A 17,614-nucleotide genomic window follows, 5' to 3' on the forward strand; every position below is an offset into this window, starting at 1 on the left:
AAACTGCTTTGAGTCTTTACCACTTGGAGATAATTGAGCTTCTTGGATGTTTTATTTCTCATATTTTCTGAAGTGTGTTTATTAGTACTGGAAAGAGAACTTAAGGGCCATCCACCACTTTTCATTTTTTACATTGGCTGGATTTGAAATTCTGATTCTTCTGGCTCAACCTCTTAGGGGTGGTTGTACACAGCAACATGACTCTTTCAGACATTTTCTAAAGTCTTTCAACACACATTTTCTGCTTATTACTTCTAACAATTCTGGACTAATTTTATTTTATTTTTTGAGTGTCAGTTTAGTTCAGTAAACTTCTTTTAAATGATAATTTATTATCCCCTTTGAGTAATTCATAACTTTTTTTTTACAGTTGATTTAGCCATATTTTTTGGTTTGTTTTTTGGTTGCTAAGCAGAAACCCCTTTTTTGAACATTCCCCAAATATTCACATGTTTCATATTTTATTTTTTAATGAAACAGAAGAAAGTTGGCAGTTTTTTTTTTAAATCTATTGTGGAGAAGGAAACGCTTTGTGTAACACAATGTATTTTTCTCTACTATATTACTCTCTCTAGTAATGTACTCATTTTGTATACAGTGAACACTAAGATGATTTGGAAAATTCTCATTGTAATTTTCTGAGCATATTTTTGTTTAATTTATATATTTCTGCAGTAACGATGGACTTGGATTTAGTAATTCACTGCCCTACTGATGTTCCTTTATTGCTGTAATTTCTTATGTTTGCAAATTATATTCAGCCCAGTATAGTAAGTAAACATGATTGTTATTTTTATTTATTACAGCCATGACTTCTCATCATTCTCCAGAAATTTCCACAGAGGAAGGAATAAAAGAGAGAGAGGTAAGATATGGAAAGAATGACCTTGACTTTTTCCAACTAAGGAAATAATGGGAAAATATAGGTGAGAGTAAAGTTCAAAAATTCTATTAAAATAGACAAAACCAATTAGTAGTCCCTATTTATGATAAAAATTTTATGGTCAAAAGACACCAAAATAATTATTATCTAAAAAAATTCAATGTATTCCACTTATTTTGGAGGAGCTGTATATTTCTTTAAGAATAAATTTACAGCCATTTTTAAAGAATATATTTCCTCTGGAGGGTTGCTGAAGGAGGAATTAGTCTCAATGTTTCCCGGGGAAACCACGTGGTCCAAAGGCCCATCCTGACTTTTGGACTGAAGAAACCATGCAATTCCTCATGAATTCCATGACGTTCATCCCTGAGGAGACTAGACTGACCTCAAGTGTATTAAAAACATCCCAATATAGGACCACCTCTTTAGTCTTGGAAACCCAGTAAAAAACTGTAACCAGAAACATGTAAAATGATGACTGTAAAAAGAAAAAGACATTATAAAGGAGCATTTATGCCCCCACATTTTTTATTTCATTATATATTTTGATTTTATAGACCTTTTTCATTTTATTTAATAACTTACAATATAATGCTTGTTATACTTATTGGATTATATGATAGATAGCATGTGCCATGTTCTCCCAGACCCCTCTACAACCCAGTAATTATAAGATACTATAAACTAACCCTGTCCTTCCTCAGATCTTACAGCTCCAGGAGCCCATGACACCACAGAGAAGAAACACAATGTTGATTGAAATAAACCTCTAGATTCTCATCTACAAGTCCTGTTCAAAAAGTAAAAACCCAATATTATCTTCATGTGTGGCCCCTTAGGGTCAACAAAACACCACCCACAAACATGTCATTTAACTTTATTTGGGAAAATAAATATTGAAATATAATGATAAATTCTAGGAGAATAATATTCACACTATTTTTTACTCCAAAGTGTAAATCTCTAGGTTTCATGCTTGTCTCCACTCCATGTTGTTTTACACAGAAAACTTTCTTAATTTTACATATGAGAGTTTTAACTATTTATAAGGCCCTGAGGGAAGACTCGGTACTAGAAGTCTAAGGAAAATACTAAAGATCTTCCCTTTCCATGTGCCTGCATTATGTCTGCATATCCTTGATTAAACAGCTAAAGAATACTGATTTCTCTATGAATCTGGCTCAGTGGCTCACTCATTGGAACCCCAATTTAATTACTCATCTCAAGGCTATCACTCCCTCCTCTGGGATCTGACGTGTTCTTGGGAGGATATAGTGTTCTTCATGGGGCCACTAGGTCATGCAAGCTGTTAGAATGAAGCTTTCTTTGTTCTAACTTATATTGATTCAGCCACACTTTAAATACAAGTTAGAACAAGACTTCAGACTCTCACCTGTGGATAGGAAGCTCTTCCCAGGGCCTTTCAGTAAGGTCCCTGAAAAGCTGTTTAGGACTCCCTTGTACATAGGTTTGGTTTTGGTGTTTTCCTAGTCTGACAAGACAGTTGCCTGTGTGTATTCCTTTTGATTTCTCTCTTGCTTTCATAGTATTACTCAAAGAAACACTGTCTGGTGTGAAGATAGTGTCTTACTTATCTATTGGACCTGACCTGGCAAAATGAGCAGCTGCCCACATGATTAATGTCACAAACACATGTATGTGTTATCTAATCAGTAACTAGTGTGTCTTTCAAATTCATGATTTTTTATTGCATGGGGGAGGAAATTGAGAATGCTTTCCTTGAGTGCACACAGCACTCTTTTTTTTAAGAGATAGTGAGAGAGGAGAGAGAGAGAGAGAGAGAGAATTTTTAATATTTATTTTTTACTTCTCAGCGGACACAACATCTTTGTTGGTATGTGGTGCTGAGGATCGAACCCGGGCCGCATGCATACCAGGTGAGCGCACTACCGCTTGAGCCACATCCCCAGCCCCACACACAGCACTTTTAATAGCATTCACAACACTGCTATGTAATGTTTCCTCTCTGCTCAACTTGTAAGTATTTCTCTTGTGCTGCTTTTTAAAACGAATAGAAAAGAGTTGTAAACCAAAAATTTTGTGATAATAGATAGTTGCACAGACTGTCTTTGGCAACTCTATTTACCATTATTTATTATTTTTTATGGGCTCAAGGTACTCTTTTATAATTTTATTTAACCTTAATGACGTTAGCATTTATCGAAGAGTTTTTTACTCACAAAACTTCTCTGTATACAAATTTTCCATTATCATTTTTAAAATTTCTTACTTTTTTACGTATATATGACAGTAGAGCAAATTTTGACATATTATACATGGAGTAAAACTCATTTTAGTTAGCATTCCGTTCTTGAGGTATACATGGTGTGGACCTTCATTTGTGGTGTATTTATATATGAACACAGAAAAGTTGTTTTTGATTCATTCTACTGTCATTTCTATTCCTATTTTCATCTTCCCTTTATTCCAACTTTGTCTAATCCACTGAATTTCTATTCTATCACCCCCTCCCTTGTTGAGTGGTTTAGCATCCACATATATTATATATTATATGTAATGTGTGTTTCATTCTACTATCCTTCCTATCCCCATATCCCCTCCCTTCCCTGCACTCCTCTCTACTTAATCTAAAGTAACTATTCTCCGCACCCCCCATTGTGAATCAGCATCCACTTATCAGAGAGAACATTTGGCCTTTGTGTTTGTGTGTGTGTGTGTTTGTGTTGGCTTATTTCACTCAGCACAACATTTTTCAACTCCATCCATTTACCACCAGATGCCATAGTTTCATTCCTCTTTAAAGCTAAGAAATATTCCATTTTGGGGGGGATATATATAATAACACTTAATTATCCATCCTTCTGTTGAAGGACACCTATGTTTGTTCTATGGTTTAGCTGTTGTGAATTGTGCTGCTCTAAACATTGGTGTGGCTGTGTCCCTGTAGTATGCTGTTTTTAAGTTCTTTGGGTACAGAACGAGGAGAGGGATAGTGGGGTCAAATGGTGGTTCTATCCTGGTATTGCAAGGAGCCTCCATAATGCTTTCCATGGTGTAGCACAAACTTGTAGTCAGTCCCATGAGCAAAGTTTGAGTTTTCCTTTTCCCCCACATCCTCACCAACATTTATTGTTGCCTGTAATATTGATGATTGCCATTCGGACTGAAATGAAATAAAATCTTAAAGTAATTTTGATTTACTTGTCTGTTCAGTTACTTAGCCAAATTGTTATCTGGGTTTTTTGTTGTTGTTTGTGTTAATTTTGTGTTCTTTATATACCATAGAGATTCATGCTTTATCTGAGGTACATGTGGTAAATATTTTATACAAATCTGTAGGTTCTCTCTTCAGATTATGTTTCTTTTGCTAAGAAGCAGCTTTTGGGTTGAATCTATCCCATTTATTGATTCTGGATTTTTAATTCTTGTGCTGTAGGGGTCTTATTATGGAAGTCAGATTGTGGACCAACATTCACCTCAGATTTTAAAATGGCATCCAAGTTCATGTATCTTTCACTTTTATTGTTTCTCTTACTATCTTGCCTTATAGATGTACATGTTCTAAAGAGTCATGAAATGATCTAGCTTCAACTGCATGATTTTCTGATGACTCTTATTTTTCAGTATGTAGCTGCAGATTTTTTAAATTATATATCTACTATTTCAGACACTTGAATTATGTCCTGTAACTGTCTTAAACTATGTTTTGTGTACTATAATTTAGACTCCCAATTTTGTTCAGTTTTGTATGTGACATTCTTATATCCTTTTGCTTTCAGTATGTGTGTGTGTCCTTTGATTTAGAGTTTCCTGTGGACTACACACAGTTGTAATTTTTACAGTTAATTCAGATAGCCAAGGTTTGTTTGATCAGAATTTTGTAATCTTGCATTTGTCAACAAAATATATAAAATGAAGAATCTCCTATTCATACTTTGTATGAGAATCAACTTGACTTCACTTTATTAAAAAATTGAATATTTGTATGTGTCCTTTAAAAATTATATTATTGTTACAGGTGTATATGTATATTTACAGTTTTGTTTTTATTCATTTGTCTTTCAAATTCTATTGCAACATCACATGTTTTGAGACCCATCATTACAATAAAATAGAATTGTTTGTGTCAGGAAATGTTTAAAATTTCATATGACTTGTGTTGCTGTGCACACTTACATTTTAGTATAAAGGATTAGCTCTAATACATTATAGAGAACAGATATAGTGTTGATGAGTAGTGTGTGCATTTTTATATCCTTAAAGTTTTCCTTTTCTTTCTCATTTGAAAGATAGTAGCTGTGAATATAATGTCTTGGTTGATAATTTTATTCTTTCATCCCTTGAAACTAGCCCCAAATACCTTTCTGTGTTGTAAAGTTTTGAGTAAGGATTTCACAATTATATAGTTAACCCATTTCTGGTGACCCATCTTTTTACCTTGGTTGCTCTGAATATTCTGTGTAAGTTTTACAACTTGGATTAAAACCTGCTTTGAGTCTTTACCACTTGGAGATAACTGAGCTTCTTGGATGTTTTATTTTTCATATTTTCTGAAGTATGTTTATTAGTACTAGAAAGAGAACTTAAGGGCCATTCACCACTTTTCATTTTTTACATTGGCTGGATTTGAAATTCTGATTCTTCTGGCTCAACCTCTTAGGGGTGGTTGTACACAGCAACATGACTCTTTCAGACATTTTCTAAAGTCTTTCAACACACATTTTCTGCTTATTACTTCTAACAATTCTGGACTAATTTTATTTTATTTTTTGAGTGTCGGTTTAGTTCAGTAAACTTCTTTTAAATGATAATTTATTATCCCCTTTGAGTAATTCATAACTTTTTTTTACAGTTTTTTTTAGCCATGATTTTTTGTTGCTAAGCAGAAACCCGTTTTTGAACATTCCCCAAATATTCACGTTTCATTTTTTATTTTTTAAAGAAACAGAAGAAAGTTGGTCGATTTTTAAAAAATATATTGTGAAGAAGAAAAGGGTTTGTGTAACACAATGTATTTTTCTCTATTACTCTCTCTAATAATGTACTCATTTTGTATACCGTGAACACTAAACTGATTTGAAAAGTTCTCAAAGTAATTTTCTGAGTATATTTTTATTTAATTTATATATTTCTGCAGTAACAATGGACTTGGATTTAATAATTCACTTTCCTGCTGATGTTCCTTTATTGCTGTAATTTCTCATGTTTGCAAATTATATTCAGCCCAGTACAGTAAGTAAACATGATCGTTATTTTTATTTATTACAGACATGACTTCTCATTATCCTCGAAAAATTTTATCAGAGGAAGGAATAAAAGAGAGAGAGGTAAGATATGGAAAGAATGACCTTGACTTTTTCCAACTAAGGAAATAATGGGAAAATATAGGTGAGAGTAAAGTTCAAAAATTCTATTAAAATAGACAAATCCAATTAATAGTCCCTATTTATGATAAAAATTTTATGGTCAATAGACACCAAAATAATTATTATCTGAAAAAAAATCAATGTATTCCATTTACTTTTGAGGAGCTGTATATTTCTTTAAGAATAAATTTACAGCCGTTTTTAAAGAATATATTTCCTCTAATGGGTTGCTGAAGGAGGAATTAGTCCCAATGTTTCCCGGGGAAACCACGTGTTCCAAAGTCCCATCCTGACTTTTGGACTGAAGAACCCATACAGTTCCTCATGAATTCCATGACGTTCATCACTGAAGAGACTAGACTGACCTCATGTTTAGGAAATACATCCCAATATAGGACCACCTCTTTTGTCTTTCATACCCCATAGAAAAGTGTAACCAGATACATGTAAAATGATGACTGTAGAAATAAAAAGACATACTATATGAGCATTTATGACCCCACCTTTTTCATTTCATTATATATTTTGATTTTATAGACAGTTTTCTTTCTCCTTAATAACGTACAATGTAATGTTTGTTATACTTATTGGATTTTACCATGGATAGCATGTGTCATGGTCTCCCAGACCCCTCTACAACCCAGTAATTATAAGATACTATAACCTAACCCTGTCCCTTTTCAGATCTTACAGCTCCAGGAGCCCATGACACCAGAGAGAGAAAAACACAATTTTGATTGAAATAAAAAAAGTAAAAAAGTAAAAACACAATATTCTCTGCATATGTCTTTGGGTCAAGAAAACACCATCCACAAACATTTCATTTAACTTCATTTGGAAAAAAAATATTGAAATTATAAATTCTAGGAGAATAATATTCAAACCATTCTTTATTCCAAAAGGTAAATCTCTAGGTTTCAAGCTTATCTCCACTCCATGTTATGTTACACAGAAAACTGGCTTTATTTTACATGTTAGAGTTTTAACTATTATTAGGCCCAGAGGGAAGATTCATTACTAGATGTCTAAGGAAAATACTAAAGATCTTCCCTTTGCATGTGCCTGTATGAGTCTGCATATCCTTGATAATACAGCTAAGGAATGCTGATTTCTCAATAGATCTGGCTCTGTGGCTCAGCCATTAGAACCCCAATTTATTTGGTCATCTCAAGGCTATCACTGCCTCCTCTGGGATCTGACCTGTTCTTGACAGGGGATGACTAGGTTAGGCAAGCTGTTAGAATGAAGCTTTCTTTTTTCTAACTTGTATTTATTCAGCCACAGTTTAAATACAATTTAGAACAATACTTCAGACTCTCACCTGTGGAGAGGATGCTCTGCCCAGGACTTCCAAGTCAGGACACTGAAAAGCTCTTTGGGACTCCCTAGTACAAAGGTTCAGTTTTGGGGTTTTCCTAGTCTGGCAATGCAGTTGCCTGTGTCTGTTCCTTTTGCTTTCTCTCTTGCTTTCATAGTATTACTCAAAGAAACACTGGTGTGAAGAGAGTGTCTTGCTTATCTATTGGAACTGACCTGCCAAAATGAGCAGCTGCCCACATACTTAATGTCACAAACACATGTATGTGTTATCTAATCAGTAACTAGTGTATCTTTCAACTGCATGATTTTTTATTGCATGGGGAAGGAAAAAGAGAATGCTTTCTTTGAGTGCACACAGCACTATTGATAGTATTCATAACTCTGTAATGTTTCCTCTCTGCTCAAATTGTAGTACCATAATTACTACTGATGTTTTATGTTAATTAATTTAGCTCTTAAAGAAATAACAGAATATTGCAAAATAACAGTTGTTGTTTAACCATGGTTTTATAATGCTTAATTTCTTCAAGATTATTTGCTTAAAAATCTTACATTATAGCCAATGTACATAGACCTTCTTTATCACTTACTTAAACCTACATAGCCAACATACATAGACATTCTTTATCACTTGCCTAAATACTTTTATTTACTCCCTTCCAGAAACACATTTTTTGTATTAAATACATACCTAGAACCTTTTATTTTTTTTCTTAACCCCTTCTATATTTACAGTTTGAAATAATCCTTGAAAATTTTTGAATTTAGGCAAATTATTCCTTTTTAATAAGAGATATTTTGTTATTTGTAATACACAATTAATCACATCTGTTTACCATATTATGAAAATATAGTGTCAAAATATTAGGGATGACAAGGCAACCATTTATTTATTTATTTATTTATTTATTTTTATTATTTACCAACTTAAAAAACTATCAATAATTTTATCTAATGTAATTTAACGAGTTAAAAGCATTTAATGTTATATTTAACATTTAGCATATTAACCTTGTAGATCAATCAGATATTTAACAAAAGTACTCTTAAATTAATAATCTTATGTCTAATTAATTTACTTATTTTATCAAAACATTAGACAAGTATAATGAACAGTGTTAGCCATTTATTTGTTGTTGTAGAAGAAAAGTCCTAGAACCAAAGCACATCAGACATTAACATGATAAAGACATCTTATTTTTTATCTGTTTACCCAATTTAAATTGAAACACTTAAATCAGTGAATTAAAAATATTTGGATCCATTTTTTTAATATTTACAAGTGCTCTATACATGTATATCAATCTTTATATCATGTACATGATATATAGATATATGTGCAAACAGACATACAACACATAATACAAGTGTGCAAACATAACAAAATAAAGGACTTGTAGCTATTTTAGGTGAAATTTCCATTGTAATACTTAAGTACTCCGCAGTTGATCAAAAATAGAACTGATCAGGAAAACATTAACTTAGGTCTGTAGAATCAAAATTATGAGCTCAAAAAATACAGAATCTAAGAAAAAGCAAGAGTCCTAGAAAAAATGACAGGCCAGTAATTAGAAAGTGCCATAAAAATTACCTTTTTTTTAACAATCCCTTTTAAAATGACCTGATTTTATAATTTAAACAAGTTCCTGATTTATTGGGTTTAAGGGCTCCAGTCATGCCTGCAGCAAAAACAGAAGCTTTGATGTTCAATTCCTCTCACTCCAGCACAAGCTCTCACATATTCATTCAATGAGGTGTTTTGCCCTTTAATGGCCCCAAAATGTACTTACCTTTAGGATTTGCATTTTCAAATGTTAATTTTTCCAGTAATACCTTTGCTATTTGATCTTGACCCACTGCCCTCATTACAGCAGTACGCAGTCTTGCAAGAAAATCAGTATAAGGTTCACTAGCCCGTTGTACAGTTTTAGTAAAGGAAGATTGTGCTTGACTAGTGGGTATCACACATCTCCAAGCTCTTAAGAAAACCTGTTGAACTTGTTGAAGATCTGGATCTGTATATTGAGCCTGCTTTCTAAAGGCACTGTAATTACCCTCTGTGGTGAGCCGTTTCTGTGAACTGTGGCCGCCATTACAAGATGGCGCTGGTTTCCCCTGTAGTCTGTGACAAACAACTCCTTATCAGAATGAGTTGGCACGCTGTGACTTGGCACCCTATGAGAAAAGTCCACGTGGCAGTTGTGCATTGGGGTTTTATCTGCTTTATTAAGGCTGGGGCACACGGGAGTAGTAGTAGTGGCAGTAGGAGTAGCAGTAGAAGTAGTAGTAGGAGTAGCAGTAGAAGCTAAAAGACATGTCAAAACAGAGACCTGAATAAAACTGCTGAAAGAAGAAAAAGTATCAAGGACCTGATTAAACTGCTGAAAGAAGATTCCTGAGTTGCGTCTTCCTTACGGGCAAGGGGTCGCGACAAGTGGTGCCGAAACCCGGGAACCAGAACTTTCAGTCAGTCAGGGGTGTTGCACCGGTTAGTCCCAGGTAAGTGGGATCTGCGATCAAAGCAGGGATAGTCCCAGTAAGTGGGATCGGCGACCAAAGCGGGGTCAGCTCCTCTACAAAGAAAGAGAGAGCCTTACATTTTATTGCAGCTGCACTGTGTACTTTCACTTTTGTTTTCTGTGTTTCTTTTGTTGTGTCATTTCGCTTTTGTTTTTTGTGTTTCTTTTGTTGTTGTGTCATCTGTAGATAAAGAGAGAGCGGGAAAAAAAATAATAAATAAGACGCTCCTCTGTAGATAAAGAGAGAGTGGGGGAAAATAATAAAATAAGACGCTCCTCTGTAAATAAGGAGAGAGCGGAGTTTTGTATTTTCACTTTCTTTATACTGCTTGGAACAGTATGGGTGCTACTCCTCAAACCCAATTTTGCTGGCCTTGGACGGGTTACTGCGTTCTAAGGGACTTAAAGTGAAGCGGAGCACATTACAGAGGTTTTTAGAAGAGACTGACTCTGTAGCTCCTTGGTTTGCTTTTTCAGGGAGTCTCACGATTCCCAGTTGGGACAAATTAGGGAAAGATCTGGATTTCGCTTACAAACAAGGAACTTTAAGGGGCAGTACCATTCCGCTTTGGATATTAGTGAGGGGGTGTATAATGGATGGTAAATGCCAGAAAGCTGTGAGCGAGGGTCAGGCTGTTCTTGAGCAATTGCATGAAGAAAAATCGGAGGGGTCACATAGCGAGGTAGCAGAAAGTATTAGGAGTAAGAGTGGTGAACAGATAAGGGAGTCTGAAGTTAAACAGAGGAGAAGGCTCTATCCGGACTTGACTGAGTTAAAAACTCCCAAGGACACAAGTAGCTCGGACAGTTCTGAGGAATTAGATCCACCCTAGCCGCTCTCAACCCCGCCTTCTCATCTTCCCCCTCCCTATCAGGCCCACAGAAAAGTCTTAATTGACCTTCTCCAGAATATTCACCATGGCTTATTTTAGGACTTTCAGCAAAAGAATCTCTACAAAAAGGTTTAATGTAGATAAACTTCCTATTTTCATGTTGCCCTGTTTTATTTGGCTACTGTCTGAAAAAATCAGCATTCCAGGTGCTGGATACTCCCTTACTAGTTTTTCACAAAAATATGTAACAAGGCCTCTGGCCTTGAGCTGGGCTTCACAGTGCTGACTACATTTCTAAGATAAGGGAGTTACTAATTGGGCTCCATGGTAACAGCTGGCAGGAAGAAGAACTGGAAAGGGAGATACAGGAACTGGAGGGTCAATTGAAAAAGTCAAGATTTAAAGCACCTACGGCCCTGATGCTGTCACGCTCCCTCCTTATAACCCTGATTGGGACAAAGACAACCCCAGAAGGCTGGGGGATGTTCAGTGGCAGCCTAAGACGGCCCAAACTTCCCAGTAATTGAAAACTTGGATGGACAGCCGGCCAGAGTGCATGTTTCTTTAGCCTTTAAGGATATTAAGCAACTAAAGGAGGCAGTTACTAATTACGGATCCCATGCCCCCTTTACATTGACTCTCTTCGAGTCTTTCTCTGCCAATCAGCTGACACCTAGTGACTGGCAACAGCTTTGCATGGCTGTGTTGTCTGGAGGGGATTTTTTGTTGTGGAAAAGTGAAAATCAAGAGAGGTGTCGTGAACTAGCCCGAGTCAATCAGGACACCGGCTTCCGATGGCATAACCTTGAAATGTTAACAGGCTTGGGACAATATGCTATCATAAATCAGCAAATTGATTACGATCCTGGGGTCTATGCTCAGATAGCTACAGCAGCCGTTCAGGCTTGGAAGGCTCTACCTATTTCAAATGCTAAAACAAAAATTTCAAAAATTGCTCAAGGACCCTCTGAGCCTTATTCTGACTTCATTGCCTGATTGATACAGGTAGCAGAAAAAATATTCCCTAACTTGGAACAAGCCATGCCGGTCATTAAGCAATTGGCTCTTAAATATGCAAATTCCTGTTGCCAAAATGCTATTAAATCTACCAGAGCAAAGAGTGTTGATGACATGATTCGAGCTTGTAAGGATATTGATGGAGCTCATATTACTGGACAGGTTCTGGCCGCTGCCCTCACAACAGGAACAGGGGCCCGCCCCAAGGTCTACTGGGCAATCCAGGGACGGAATGGTGCCCTGGGGAGTGGGTGACATCGTCACCTCCCACGGACCAACCCCTTTCTATCTGTAGACTCCCCAGGGGAACGCCAGGAAGTGCAGGATGTACACGAGCTGCAACCGCAGCTCGTGTACATCCTGCAGAACAAGCTGCTACCGCAGTAAGATCTTGGCCAGGCGGGGGAAAATACAGACAAAATCAAACAAAATACAATCGGCTAAAAAAAAAAAAAAAACTTGGAAAACTTTTGCCCCGAAAATGGGCAGCGGACTCCATGTTGTTTGCATCACCATGGTAACCATGGGGTGCCTGGCCGGAAGAGTAGCTTCCTGGTCCCACCTCCCACATCTTTTCGGGCTTCTGATTGGTTCTTCCACAGTCACTGGGACAGGACTTCTAGTCCTGCTTTCCAGCCACTAACCTGTACTGCTGTGTTTCAGATTTCTACCAGAGCTGCTCAGAGCCTGTATTTTTTTTTAAAAAAAAATGCCTACCTGTAAATGCTAATGAAAGCTCTCTTTTTCAGACAAAACTTAATTCCACAGGTTTCTATGTTACAGTCCTAAATTTAAGCTAGTTCTAAGTTAAATAACCTGACTTTTTCTCTATAGTGGTGTTACTAAATAATGTTCTATTGATGAGAGATATCAAATATGCTTCTTTATATTTTACTTTTAATTTTGAAGGTTATGAGGATGCATTTGCTCGCCACAGGAACAAGCCGGCAAAGTTCCTGTGATGACCAAAAAATCCTTATTTTCATTGCTAACTATAAAAATAAAAATGTATACTCAAGGATCTTATTTCAGTTACATCAAGTGACGTCACATAGAAGAGTGCACTCCTAGTTAAAAATAAATTTAAATGGATCCAAATATTTTAAGACCACGTGGTTACATAAAGTTAATACAATTATAAGTTTTGTTCTTATTCTTAATATATATATATATATGATATTTAGATAACCTATATTTGTTAATCTATAAATTAATTAACACATGCCTAATTGATTAGTTAATCTATATTTGCCTAATTGTTTTCTTCAACAGAAAACCCATAATTTATGTTTTATATTTACATTTATCAGATACTCTGCCTTTTCAGTTACAGATATTTGAGATAAATGTGTTTACTATAAATTTGCTTTTAAGTAAAAATACAATCAAGTAATTTCTAATTCTTAAGGTTATTGTTCAAACTCATAAAATGATAAATTATTATAATTATTTCTCCAAAATATCTAAAGGTTTTAACTTTATTTTCATTGATATTTCTTATCAAAGTATAATAATTTGTTTATAGATTCTAAGGTTTTCAAAAATTGTTCCAAAGTATAAAAAGAAAGTGAAGATTAAGGAGCAGCTTGCTGAATGCAAACAGGCTCTTAATCAGGTCCAAACTGCTGCCACTATTGATCAGGTTATTCAACAAACTTCCCAACATACTCAAATCTCAAAGTAAAATTAACAAACATATTCTGTCAGGGATTTTAGCTGCCAACCAAAGAATAGATTTACTCCAAGCTCAGGTAGAAGAATTGGCTGACTTGGTGCTTTTGGGTTGTGTTGACCAACGTGCACAGTTATGCATAACCTCTCTCAGATTTAATAATTCCAGGAATGCTTCCCGCATCATCGGAGAGTACTTGGCCGGAAATTGGTCCATGGTGGCAGAAAATTTGATCCAGTCTCAACTGACTCAGATAGCTGCCTTAAACAACACCCGTGTCGATCCAGTGACCTTGAGTCAATTCACCACTTGGATATCTTCTGCCTTTTCCTTTTTTAAAGAATGGGTGGGAGTAAGCATTTTTGGCACTATGTGTTGCTTTGGTGTGATTCTTTGTTTGTGGCTTCTCTGTCGTCTCAAGGCCCGCAGTGCTCACGATAAGGCTATGATCATACAAGCTCTTGCTGCTTTAGAAAATGGCAACTCGCCACAGGTCTGGCTTGCGCATCTTAAACAGTAAACCTTTGACATGGTCGTTGCACCCCAAGTTATTATAACATTGCACTGGGATCAACATGTCTTTCTTTTGTCATTCTTCTAATGTTGGAACTTCTACCATATCTTTCCTTTGTGCATACCTCTCCTCCCTGCCTTTCTGCACTAGGATCTTTGCTAGCTAATCTTACGGTTCAACTACACCTGCCATTTGATGGTGATGGTCATGGGTCCTGTTTATGGAGGCGGTTACCATGACAATGTCCTGTTGGCCACAACACGCTGAGCTGATCTTGTAGTACCCAGTGACGGGCAACTTCCACGCTTGCACTGCAACCTAAGACAGGGGAATGGGGCCTCCCCAGAGACGGGTAAGCAGTGCAGGGGCGGTGGATGACCTAAGACAGGGGCTACTTGATTCCCCTTGACATGCAACAGCAAGAGAGGTTGACTTGCTGGTAGCAGGCCTTCTCTGGCCCCCGGGGCCCAGCCCCCAATTCCTTGTTCTGCATGTCAAAGTGGCCAGCTCGCAAAGCCATGACATATGTGCTCCACGGGAACGTCTTGACCTTTATCTAACAATGGCAGGTGTCACAACCAAATTTCTCCCCCTCTCTGTTGTCCGTGCCTTTCTCTTGGGGTGTTGCCAACTTAATTTTGTCTGCACTACGAAGACAGCCTCAGCTGTCCCCCTTCGTCTACCATCGTCACGATACAGGATGTGAGGCAAGGCACTGCACTTGAGTGATCCACTTGAGTGGACCTCAAGGGGAGCATGTCCTATTGCATGCGGGTTTGACGTCCACGCCCCGCCCCACGAAAAAAGGCGTCGGTTGATATGGCCTCAGATCTGGGGAAGGGCCCTCCTTAGGGCTGAGCCATACTATGCAGCCACTTCTGCACAGTGGGATAGGACCTCTACTCTCGCCTGTATTGTCGTAATAAAATAAAAAAGGGAGAACTGTGGTGAGCCGTTTCTGTGAACTGTGGCTGCCATTACAAGATGGCGCTGGTTTTCCCTGTAGTCTGTGACAAACAAGTCCTTATCAGAATGAGTTGGCACGCTGTGACTTGGCACCCTATGAGAAAAGTCCACGTGGCAGTTGTGAATTGGGGCTTTATCTGCTTTATTAAGGCTGGGAGGGGCATCCGAGATTTAGAAGGAAAAGTATCAAGGACCTGAATAAACTGCTGAAAGAAGATTCCTGAGTTGCGTCTTCCTTGCGGGCAAGGGGTCGCGACAGTTGAATAAAAGAAAACCTTGTGCAAGGAATCAGAGGATATTGATCAAATACAACTCTGTCATACAGCTGTTTGTGCATGATCGTTAGACCAGGTCTCTGAGGACTGACTTTTTTCTCTTAACAGTGACTGGTTTTTGTTCTTACTCTCAAAGGTCCTTCTTGATTTGGGGGTTGGTGACCTCTGTGTCTTCCCCTGAAAATTGGTCTAAGACAGACATTTGTGCATCAGGTAGGCAGAAGAAAAGTGGGAAAAGATGTGCATGGCCTAGCACTGCCTGGCTTCCTGGATACACCGTGCAAACCTGGTGACTTCTTCCAAGGGCACTTAAAGCAATAATCACACTAAAGGTAAAATGGGAGTTATAATATGATACAATGTTCAGGCAAAAGACTGCTGGAAGAAACCAAGGCCTCTGAATAAATTTATACAGCTATAAACATATGTGTTCAGAAACTAGGGTTTCAGTGTCCAGAATCTAGAGCCTGAGGATGAGGTGTGGAGACTTGGCCACATTTGGGGTAGGATAACCTGGCATCCTGATTTAGAGGACTTGGTACTTACTTAGCCTTGTTCTTAGAGTGAGAGAAAATTGCAGGAATGGAAAACTGCATGTGAAGGAGGAGCATAGGGGTCATTTTGTTCTGGTGTGACGTGGTAGCTCTAATTTTCCAAATTGACTCTGAAGACCCCACCTCAGATGTGGGATGATATTGAATGGTGAACAGATGACTCGCCTTTCATTCAATTATTTTATCGTATTTTAAAGCTATTTTTTCTTTGAGGAAAGCATTACTCATTTTGATTTAAATCTGCCACAAACACTCAAGGTTTTGAGGACATTTATGTAAGTATAACAGGCAAGTTGACTTAAGAAAAATAAGTGGACTAAAACAATACTAATGCCAAAATTGCAAAGGTGATGTGGAAAAAAAAAAATCAACCACTAGAAGATATTGCTTGGCAGGAAGACTCCCAAACTCACGAACAAACTTACCAGTACAGGGCCTATGTGAAGTTTTATCAGGGAATCTTTATCATTTCTGCTTCCCCTCTTCCTCCTCTATGTCAATGATAATCTTCTTGTACTTGATGGAGACTAGCCTTGAGCTGGGAGGTCAAGACTGATTCAAAACTGTCTGGATTTTTCTTTATATTCAGATCTACCACTTTCAAGGCCATTGGCCTTCAACAGGAAGTTTAAACCCCTCAGACCTCTGGTTTCCTCATCTATGAAGTGGGGATGTCCTGAGCCCTGAGTGCTTGAATGTGTCATGAACTAACAGATTCTCAGCCCCACAGTATAGACAATGGCTTCCCTGGAGATCAGAAGGGAGTCTGATGTGTTATTTGTCTGCAGTGTCTGTTTCTCTTCTTCCAGAAATTGCTTGTGTTTTTTTTTTTTTCCTGGGAATCCCCTTTTCCATTCCATTCCATTTGGGGTGAGTCAGACAGGTTATCCAGACCAGGAAGTCATAGCACAAAGCCCCATGAACAAGAGGCACTTAACCTGCCAACTCAGTTTGAGCTGGTCTGTACATACTATTTCAGAGGGCCAAAAATAAGTGTAGAAAGTGAGCATGGAAAGCTTATTGTCAACTAAGGCTACAAGGGAGGCCAGAAAATGAAATGGGAAGTGAGAGATGAAAGAAAAACTGATTACTGAAATCAATTTTGCCTCAGTCAGAACTACTCACAGATATTTTACTTATAAAAGAAGACAAATTTGGGGCCAGGTGTAGTAGCACATGCCTGTAATCCAAGTGGCTCTGTAGGCTGAGGAAGGAGCATCCTGAGTTCAAAGCCAGCTTCAGCAATAACATGGTATTAAGCAACTCTGTCTCTAAATAAAATACAAAATAGGGCTGGGGATGTTGCTCAGTGGATAAGTTAACTCTGAAAGTGTTTGTTTGTTTGTTTTACTGTATTATGTATACATGTTTATAAGTGGGCATACATTTATAACCAATAATTCGTTTCTAGTTTCAGGCAAATTATTTTTTATTAGGTCTTAAATGCATATTAAAAAACACATCAACTGAGATACAATTCTTGAGTGAGTAGAACAGGTAGAGCCAGGTTATGGATTCCAATTTCTTGAGTGTCCCTTGAGCTGGGATAAATTCTGATTGACTCCGTGTACTAGTGGTTTGAATAGGCTGAACAGAATTTGTGAGTGGACATCAGATCACTGCTTATTTCCAAACTAAGAGTGGTTTATTGAGCCAAACATTTACCAGAGCCCCTTATGCTGGAGATGCAGGATGAAACTGATTCTCTGAAGA

The sequence above is a fragment of the Urocitellus parryii genome (assembly GCF_045843805.1).
Source record: "Urocitellus parryii isolate mUroPar1 chromosome 16 unlocalized genomic scaffold, mUroPar1.hap1 SUPER_16_unloc_3, whole genome shotgun sequence".
Classification (NCBI taxonomy): Eukaryota; Metazoa; Chordata; class Mammalia; order Rodentia; family Sciuridae; genus Urocitellus; species Urocitellus parryii.